Source organism: Scylla paramamosain, unplaced genomic scaffold (genome assembly GCF_035594125.1).
Source record: "Scylla paramamosain isolate STU-SP2022 unplaced genomic scaffold, ASM3559412v1 Contig3, whole genome shotgun sequence".
NCBI classification, from domain to species: domain Eukaryota; kingdom Metazoa; phylum Arthropoda; class Malacostraca; order Decapoda; family Portunidae; genus Scylla; species Scylla paramamosain.
In genome coordinates this window covers 475,001-485,000 of record NW_026973668.1, presented here as the reverse complement: position 1 = coordinate 485,000, position 10,000 = coordinate 475,001, and the positions used below count along the sequence as shown (strand labels likewise).

The 10,000-nt window shown below is 40.3% G+C and overlaps 1 protein-coding gene and 2 long non-coding RNA genes across 3 annotated transcripts in view; 2 read left to right on the top strand and 1 right to left on the bottom strand.

Moving 5' to 3' along the window:
* LOC135096187 (uncharacterized) overlaps positions 1 to 303 on the top strand; it is a 3,041-nt gene extending 2,738 nt beyond the window's left edge. The window contains exon 5 of the mRNA XM_063997556.1: positions 1 to 303. This exon is cut by the window's left edge and continues 548 nt beyond it. The gene's annotated coding sequence lies outside the window, so the exon portion shown is untranslated.
* LOC135096204 (uncharacterized) overlaps positions 1 to 5,341 on the bottom strand; it is a 5,374-nt gene extending 33 nt beyond the window's left edge. Inside the window, exons 1-4 of the long non-coding RNA XR_010264627.1 lie at positions 4,924 to 5,341; positions 3,338 to 3,579; positions 1,753 to 1,857; positions 1 to 1,199 (exon numbers count right to left, since the gene is read on the bottom strand). The exon at positions 1 to 1,199 is cut by the window's left edge and continues 33 nt beyond it. This is a non-coding gene — a long non-coding RNA (uncharacterized LOC135096204). The remainder of the gene's footprint in view (positions 1,200 to 1,752; positions 1,858 to 3,337; positions 3,580 to 4,923) is intronic.
* Positions 5,342 to 7,429: 2,088 nt separating this feature from the next.
* LOC135096203 (uncharacterized) overlaps positions 7,430 to 10,000 on the top strand; it is a 4,895-nt gene continuing 2,324 nt past the window's right edge. Inside the window, exons 1-2 of the long non-coding RNA XR_010264626.1 lie at positions 7,430 to 7,676; positions 9,305 to 9,552. This is a non-coding gene — a long non-coding RNA (uncharacterized LOC135096203). The remainder of the gene's footprint in view (positions 7,677 to 9,304; positions 9,553 to 10,000) is intronic.

The window sequence follows — 10,000 nt, the reverse complement described above, 5'->3', positions numbered from 1 at the left end:
AACAACAACAGCAACAACAACAACAATAGCAACAATAACTATAATAATAATAATAACAACAACAACAACAACAACAACAACAACAACAACAACAACAACAACAACAACAACAACAACAGCAAAATTGAAGAAAAGGAAGAAAGGAACAAAAAAGAAGAACAAGAAAATTTAAGGTCAACAACAACAACAACAACAACAACAACAACAACAACAACAACAACAACAATTATGATGATTTTCGGTGTTAATAAGCAAAAAAAAAAAAAAAATTTAATGAAAGAAAATTAAAAGCAAAGAATTAAATTAGAAAGTTTGTTATGAAAATCCTTCCTCCCCTACCCCCCCCTCTCTCTCTCTCTCTCTCTCTCTCTCTCTCTCTCTCTCTCTCTCTCTCTCTCTCTCTCTCTCTCTCTCTCTCTCTACACACACACAAAAGAAAACAAACAAAAAACAAACATTAGATTTTTTTATTAATTATGAAAAAAAAAAATAATAATTAGATTTGATTATTGTTACTGGCTCTGGTCCCCTCCTCCTCCTCCTCCTCCTCCTCCTCCTCCTCCTCCTCCTCCTCCTCTTCCTCCTCCTTCTCCTCCACGAATAAATAGAACAATAAATCTAATAGTACAGGAATAATAATGATAAAAATAATAATAACAATAATAATAACAATAATAATTCTCTCTCTCTCTCTCTCTCTCTCTCTCTCTCTCTCTCTCTCTCTCTCTCTCTCTCTCTCTCTACACTTACAATAAATTACTTAAGATTACTTACGAAATAAATATACTTACAAGGTAACATAAGTAATTTAAGTAATACAAGTAACTACTACACACACAAACAAACAAACAAACAAACAAACAAACAAACAAACAAACAAACAAACAAACAAACAAACAAACAAACAAATAAATTACATTAGTCACCCCACTTCCTCCCACGCCCTCTCGCTCTTACCCACTCCCTCTCTCTCTCCCACGCCCTCTCACTGTTACCCACTCCCTCTCTCTCTCTCCCCCACTCCCTCTCACTTCGCCAGCATATGGACAGCCTCGTACAGAAGATCAAAAGGGGAGATACCACATCCTACATACCTGTGCCCACACCTGCCTACAACCCTACCGTGGACTTCTGCTTCGAGATAATCCGTGTAATTCATCCACGCCTCCTCCTCCGTCGGTTTCCCAGCGAGAGAGGGTCTGTGGGCGCGGCAGAGAGAGAGAGAGAGAGAGAGAGAGGTTAGGGTTGTCTCGTGGTGTGTGTGTGTGTTGGTGTGTGTGTGTGTATGTGTGTGTGTTGGGAAGGGGGTTGTTCGGGGAGATTGGGTGTTTTTTTGGTGTTTTTTGGGTGTTTTTTGGGTGTTTTGGGTGTTTTGGGGTGTTTTGGGTGTTTTTGGTGTTTTTGGGTGTTTTTTTGGGTGTTTTTTTTTGGTGTTTTGGGGTGTTTTTTGGGTGTATGTGTGTGTGTGTGTGTGTTAAAAATGCATGACTATTACTACTACTACTACTACTACTACTATTACTACAATAACAACAACAACAACAGCTACTACTACTACTACTACTACTACAACAATAACAACAACAACAACATCAACAACAACAACTACTACTACTTCTACTACTACTACTACTACTACTACTACTAACACGAAGATTGAGAGCAAGAAGGGAACAAACTTGAAAAATATATACTACTACTACTACTACTACTACTACTACTACCACAACGACAACCACAACCAATACTTACGTCAGCATGGTATTGACAAGTTCTCCCAGCAGCCCCTGATCGAAGGGCGCCTCTGCCACTTCACAGATGGCACGTAGGACACAGCTACGCCCCGCCATGCCAGCCCTGCGGACAGACAAGGGGCTAGTCTACATGTCAACAGACAGCAGGTTATAAGGGGCTGGAAATTGGATGAGGAAGATGAGTTAGATATGGGGAACTGAGAGGAAATGGGGATTGAATGGGGTTATTTGAAAGACCATGGGGGCTAGACAGTGCTATGTTGACATGGGGACTGACAGAAGAATGGGTTATATTAGATATGGGGTGAAAGATTGAGAATACTGGTTAACTCTTGCACTAGGGAGGTGGACAGAATAGTGGTGAAAGACTGAGAATACTGGTTAACTCTTGCACTAGGGAGGTGGACAGAATAGTGGTGAAAGACTGAGAATACTGGTTAACTCTTGCACTAGGGAGGTGGACAGAATAGTGGTGAAAGACTGAGAATACTGGTTAACTCTTGCACTAGGGAGGTGGACAGAATAGTGGTGAAAGACTGAGAATACTGGTTAACTCTTGCACTAGGAAGGTGGACAGAATAGTGGTGAAAGACTGAGAATACTGGTTAACTCTTGCACTAGGGAGGTGGACAGAATAGGGTGAAAGACTGAGAATACTGGTTAACTCTTGCACTAGGGAGGTGGACAGAATAGTGGTGAAAGACTGAGAATACTGGTTAACTCTTGCACTAGGGAGGTGGACAGAATAGGGGTGGGGAGAAAGTACTCTTGCACTAGGGAGGTGGACAGAATAGGGTGAAAGAAAGTAGGTAAATTTCTACTTTCTCTCACCCTTATTCTGTCCACCTCCCTATAGTAAAAGTGCTTTCTCTCACCCCTATTCTGTCCACCTCCCTAGTGCAAGAGTTAACCAATATTCTCAGTCTCTCACCACTATTCTGTCCACCTCCCTAGTGCAAGAGTTAACCAGTATTCTCAGTCTTTCACCACTATTCTGTCCACCTCCCTAATGCAAGAGTTAACCAGTATTCTCAGTCTTTCACCACTATTCTGTCCACCTCCCTAGTGCAAGAGTTAACCAGTATTCTCAGTCTTTCACCACTATTCTGTCCACCTCCCTAGTGCAAGAGTTAACCAGTATTCTCAGTCTTTCACCACTATTCTGTCCACCTCCCTAGTGCAAGAGTTAACCAGTATTCTCAGTCTTTCACCACTATTCTGTCCACCTCCCTAGTGCAAGAGTTAACCAGTATTCTCAGTCTTTCACCACTATTCTGTCCACCTCCCTAGTGCAAGAGTTAACCAGTATTCTCAGTCTTTCACCACTATTCTGTCCACCTTCCTAGTGTAAGTGTTAACCAGTATTCTCAATTTTTCACATACAAACACACAAAAAAACACAAAAATCAAAGAAAAACAAACTAAAAACACCAAAAAACACGAAAAAATACAAAAAAAATCAATAAAACAAGCCTAAAAAAACAAAAAAAACACAAAAAAACACAAAAAATGAAAGAAAAACAAGCTTTAAAAAACACCAAAATACACAACAAAACTCAACAACCACCACCACCACCACTCACTTCCCAAATGCGCTTTCAAAATAATTATATACGTAAATCTTCTCTCTCCTGTCCTCGCCCTTCCTGATCGCGTCCAGGTTGGCCCGTCTTGCCCCGGCGTACTGTGAGATCGATCTTTTAAAAACTTGCTCTTCTTCCAGCACCAGGGAATCAGGAATGGGAATTTTAATGGGAATGGCGAGAGCTGCAGCCGCCTCGTACAACGTAAAGGTGTTGAAAGGAAAATTCATGGACCATTTAATCTGAAAAGGAGAAAAACAGACATAGAAAACGGGGATTCTTTGCGGTTCAGGAGAGATGCAAATAGATTACTTAAATTTGGCGTGTTTTTTTTTGCGGTTTAAGGACAGGAATGGGTGTTTAATGTATTTGTTTTATTTTTCGGGGTGTTTCTTTCAATGGTTTACGAGTTTAAGGTAGGAAATGGGGAGAAATTAAGGTTTTTGGGGAAGATGAAGAAAGTTGAGGCTTCTGGTCGACTTGTGGGTGCGTGTTACGGGTTCTGGGGAAAAATTAGGTGTTTTCTGGGTGTTTGAAGGATGCAAATTGGTGTTTTAGTGCTTTTGAGTCCAGAATCCCGTGTTTTTCGTGGGTTTTGTGGAGAGAAATGGTGTTTTAAGGTGTTTTTTAAAGCGTTTTTTGTGTTTTTTGGTGTTTTTGGAGTTTAGGCTGTTCTGGGGGTTTTGGCAGGGAAATGGATGTTTTTTGGGTGTTTTGGAATAGAAATGGGTGTTTTAGAGTGTTTTTGTGTGTTTTTGTGTGTTTTGGGTGTTTTAGTGGGTTTAGACAGAGAAATGGGTGTTTTTTGGGGTGTTTTGGGATAGAAATGAGTGTTTTAGAATGTTTTTGTGTGTTTTGGGTATGTTTTTTGTGGGTTAAGACAGAGAATTGGGTGTTTTTATGGATGTTTTGGTATAGAAATGAGTGTTTTAGAATGTTTTTGTGTGTTTTGGGTATGTTTTTGTGGGTTTAGACAGAGAAATGAGTGTTTTTTTGGATGTTTTGGTAGAGAAATTAGTGTTTTAGAATGTTTTTGTGTGTTTTTGTGTGTTTTTGTGGGTTAAAACAGAGAATTGGGTGTTTTTTGGGTATTCTAAGGGATCTGAGAGTGTTTGGTAGAAATGGAAGGTAGAAAATTGATGTTCCTTCGTGTTTTTAAGTGTAGAAATGTGTTTGTGTGTGTGTGTTTGTGTTCCTTAGTGGTGTTGAGAGAGAGAGAGAGAGAGAGAGAGAGAGAGAGAGAGAGAGAGAGAGAGAGAGAGAGAGAGAGAGAGAGAGAGAGAGAGAGAGAGAGAGAAGCAAGAGACACACACACAACAGATTAAATAAAACACACACACACACACACACACACACATACACACACATACACAATTTTTGCATCCCTCGCACACACACACACGCACACACGTACCAACTGACACACACACACACACACACACACACACACAGAGAGAGAGACACATACACAATTTTTGCATCCCTCGCACACACACACGCACACACGTACCAACTGACACACACACACACACACACACACACACACACACACACACACACACACACACACACACACACGCACTCACCTCAATATTGGAGCCAACAGGTAAAGCTAAATATCTCTTCTTCCTTGACAAAACAACAGCTGATGAAGAGGAAGAAGAAGAGGAGGAAGAAGAAGAGGAAGAAGAAGAAGAAGAAGAGGAAGAAAAAGGAATTAAATCTCTTTTCACAAACGAGACAAATTCTGGTAAATTCGCTTGGGTGAACTGGATTAGCCGGCTCGTCTCCCCCCCCATCAGCGCCTCCGTCAGTGTCTGTAGGAGGAGGAGGTGCAGGAGGAGGACGAGGAGCCGGAGAGAAGAACGAGCCATGAGAGAGAGATAGAATAGTAAAAGAAGTAGTAGTAGTAGTAGTAGTGGTGGTGGTGGTGGCGGTGGTGATGGTGGTGGTACGTGTGCCCAGAAGGAAGGTTAGGCTAAGACTGGTTGGGGTTGCCTGCACACCACCACCACCACCACCACCACCACCACTACCACTACTACTACTACTACTATTACTATTCTATCTCGCTCGCTCTGTCTGTCTGTCTGTCTCTCCATCCCCCCTCTCTCTCTCTCTCTCTCTCTCTCCTACTACTACTACTACTACTGCTACTATTACTACTACTACTACTACTACTACTACTACTACTACTACTGCTACTATTATTACTACTACTATTGTCTCTCTCATATTCTCTTCTTCCTCCTCCTCCTCTATATTCTCTTCCCTCTTCTTCTTCTTCTTCTTCTTCTTCTTCTTCTTCTTCTTCTTCTTCTTCTTCTTCTTCTTCTATCGTCCTCTTCCTCTTCCTCTTCCTCCTCCTCCTCCTCTTTCTCCTTCTTCTTCTTCCTCCTCTCCTTCTCTTCTTTTAAAAGATACTACTACTACTACTACTACTATTACTACTACTACTACTACTATTACTACAACAACAACAACAACAACAACTACTACTACTACTACTACTACTACTACTACTACTACTACTACTACTACTACTACTACTTAAGTAAACAAACAAACAAACAAATAAAAAATATATCATAATTTTTTAACAATAACGAAAAAAAATTATATTATTATTGTTATTATTATTATTATTATTATTATTATTATTATTATTATTATTATTTTCATTATTATTGTTACTTTTTAAGACGCAAAAGAAGAACAGGAAGAGGAGGAGGAAAAGGAGTAGGAAAAAGAGGAGGAGGAGGAGGAGGAGGAGGAGGAGGAGGAGGAGGATCAGGAAGAGGACAAGGAGGAGGAGGAGGAAGAGGAGGAGGTAGACTGTTATGCATAGCGATTAGAGAGAGAGAGAGAGAGAGAGAGAGAGAGAGAGAGAGAGAGAGAGAGAGAGAGAGAGAGAGAGAGAGAGAGAAGGGACAGCTTGAATACATAACAACTTGACCTGATGACACAATTCTCTCTCTCTCTCTCTCTCTCTCTCTCTCTCTCTCTCTCTCTCTCTCTCTCTCTCTCTCTCTCTCTTACCATACACATGATTAACAGGGTTCTCAAGGGTGTTTCTCCTGTCAGTAATGCAGAAATGTTGTTAATCTGTCACTGGAACCTTAAAAACACCCTTGAAAACCACAGTAACTTCAACTACAGCCTTTTAAATACAGGTAGCAGGGTTCTCAAGGGTGTTTCTCCTGTCAGTAACCTTGAAAACCACTGTAACTTCAATTACAGCCTTTTAAATACAGGTAGCAGGGTTGTCAAGGGTGTTTCTCCTGTCAGTAATGCAGAAATGTTGTTAATCTGTCACTGGAACCTTAAAAACACCCTTGAAAACCACCGTAAATTCAACTACAGCCTTTTAAATACAGGTAGCAGGGTTCTCAAGGGTGTTTCTCCTGTCAGTAATGCAGAAATGTTGTTAATCTGTCACTGGAACCTTAAAAACACCCTTGAAAACCACAGTAACTTCAACTACAGCCTTTTAAATAGCAGACGTGTGTTGCAGAAGTGTTTCAAAATACTATCCTAGGAATCTACTACTACTACTACTACTACTACTACTACTACTACTACTACTATTACTGTTCAGGTAGGCAAGTTTCATATAAGGATTTCCACGTGTAGGCATGACACCTTCCTGTACCAACCCTTGTGTTAGTAGTAGTAGTAGTAGTAGTAGTAGTAGTAGTAGTAGTAGTAGTAGTAGTAGTAGTAGTAGTAGTAGTAGTGTAGGAGGAGAAGAAGAGGAAGAAAATGAAATAACGGAAATAAGAACGAAGAAGAAGAAGAAGAAGAAGAAGGAGGAGGAGGAGGAGGAGGAGGAGGAGGAGGAGGAGGAGGAAGAGGAGGAGGAGGAGGAGGAGGAGGAGAAAAATACAAACAAGGAATAAGGAAAGAAAGGAAGAAAAGAATGAATGAAGAAATAGAGAGAGAGAGAGAGAGAGAGAGAGAGAGAGAGAGAGAGAGAGAGAGAGAGAGAGACCCCAGCACCCCCAAACACCCCCAAACACCCCCCAAACACCCCCCAACACCCTCCCCCCACACACACACACACCACAACACACACACACACACACACCAGAGTCAGTCAACCGCTGGCTTTCGTCTCAGCAACACCACCACCACCACCACCACCACCACTACTACTACTACTATGAAATCCCTCCTCCTCTTCTTCCTCCTCCCCCTCCTCCTCCTGACGAAGGCCGAGGAGGAGGTTCAAATAAAAACAGGAGGTTTGAGCTGGCTTAGTGAGGTCGCGGCTTCAAGTAACCAACCACATCATAGAACTAAGAGGTTCTTCGGGTTTCCAGAGGGATCCAACATGGAGGTACGTAAGGTTGCGGGTGTTTGGGCTAGTTTTGGGGTGTTTTTGGGTGTGTTTTGGGTGTTTTTGGGTGTGTTTAAGTGTTTTTGGGTGTTTTTGGGTGTTTTTTGGGTGTTTTTTGGGTGTTTTTGGGTGTTTTGGGGTTTTGGGGTGTTTTTTGGGGTGTTTTTGGGTGTGTTTTGAGTGTTTTTGGTGTGTTTTTGGGTGTTTTTGGGTGTTTTGGGGTGTTTTGGTGTGTTTTTGGGTGTTTGGGTGTTTTTGGGTGTTTTTGTGTGTTTTTGGGGTGTTTTTGGGTGTGTTTTGAGTGTTTTTGGGGTGTTTTGGGTGTTTTGGGGTTTTTTTTGGGTGTTTTTGGGTGTTTTTGGGTGTTTTTGGGTGTTTTGAGTGTTTTTGGGTGTTTTCGATGTTTTTTGTGGTGTTTTGGGGTGTTTGAGAGATGTTTACGTCCTCCAAACACCTTTTCAAACATGCCAAACATCCAAAAACACTCTTTCACCATTCAAACAGCCTTCCAAACAGCACAACACCATTTTCTTAACCAAAACATCCGCAATATCGTGTTTTCTAATCCCAAACACACCCAAAACACCTCTAAAACACGCCTTTCATCAAAAAAACACTGAAATATCAAAAAAACACACCTTCCCAACCAAAAATCACCCTAAAAAACACCAAAAAAACAGCAAAACAAATGATACGTTTTCTAATTCAGGGAAGGAGCACGTTAAAACATCGTAAAACACCCAAAAACACCCAGAAAACACCTTTCTCAGCCCAAAAACACTGAAAAAAACACAAAATATACTTTATCCCATCCAAACACACAAATTCTCCATCCAAAACACTCAAAAAACACCCAGAAAAACACCCTTTCTACCCCGAAAAACACTTTAAAAAACACACAAAACACACTTTATCCCACCCAAACACACAAATTCTCCATCTAAACACTCAAAAACACCCAGAAAAACACCTTTTTCACCCCAAAAACACTTTAAAAACACACAAAACACACTTTAACCCACCCAAACACACGAATTCTCCATCTAAACACTCAAAAAACACCCAGAAAAACACCCTTTCTACCCCAAAAACACTTTAAAAACACACAAAACACACTTTAAACCCACCCAAACACACAAATTCTCCATCTAAACACTCAAAAAAACACCCAGAAAAAACATCTTTCTCTACCCAAAAACACTTTAAAAACACAAAAAACACACTTTAACTCACCCAAACACACAAGTACCCCATCCAAACACTCAAAAAACACCCAGAAAAACATCTTTTCTACCCCAAACACTTTAAAAACACACAAAACACACTTTAACCCACCCAAACACACAAATTATCCATCTAAACACTCAAAAAACACCCAGAAAAACATCTTTTCTACCCCAAAACACTTTAAAAACACACAAAACACACTTTAACCCACCCAAACACACAAGTACCCCATCCAAACACTCAAAAAACACCCAGAAAAACATCTTTTCTACCCCAAACACTTTAACCCACCCAAACACACAAGTACCCCATAAAAACACGAAGAAAACACCCAAAAAACACCCCGTATAGCGAAACTCACTTAGCATCCATCAAACCATCTTTCTTTCTCTCCCTTACAGGCAAAATGGTCTTTAAATTTCCCCTTCGACACGTTTACCTTCTACAAATCAAAATTTCAACTCGGTTTGCCCATAAAAGTACCTTTCCCTGCTGCCATTATCGTCGGGGCAGGGGCGGGGCGCAAGAAGAGAGCCTTGGGGGAGAACGAAGACGCGAGGAATATGTTGGAGGAACACCAGTTAAGGAGAAAGGAGGCCAGAAAGGAGAGGTTGCAAATTTATCAGTATCTAGAAGGTGTTCTGGAGACGTAAGTGGTTTGTTTGTGGTTTAATGGTGTTATTTTGGTTTTTTTTTTAGTTTTTGGGTTTTTTTTGTGTTTTTTTGGTCTTGGTTTATTTGATTGATTTTATTTTTTGTGTTTAGTTTTTTTCTTAGAGACGTAAGTGGCTTTTTTGTGGTTTAAAGGTGTTTTTGGGTTTTTTTTTAGTTTTTGGGTTTTTTTTGGTGTTTTTTTGGTTTTGGTTTATTTGATTTGTTTTATTTTTTGTGTTTAGTTTTTTTCTTAGAGACGTAAGTGGTTTGTTTGTGGTTTAATGGTGTTATTTTGTTTTTTTTTAGTTTTTTGGGTTTTTTTGGTGTTTTTTTGGTTTTGGTTTATTTGATTTGTTTTATTTTTTGTGTTTAGTTTTTTTCTTAGAGATGTAAGTGACTTGGTTGTGGTTTAAAGGTGTTTTTTGGGTTTTTTTTAAGTTTTT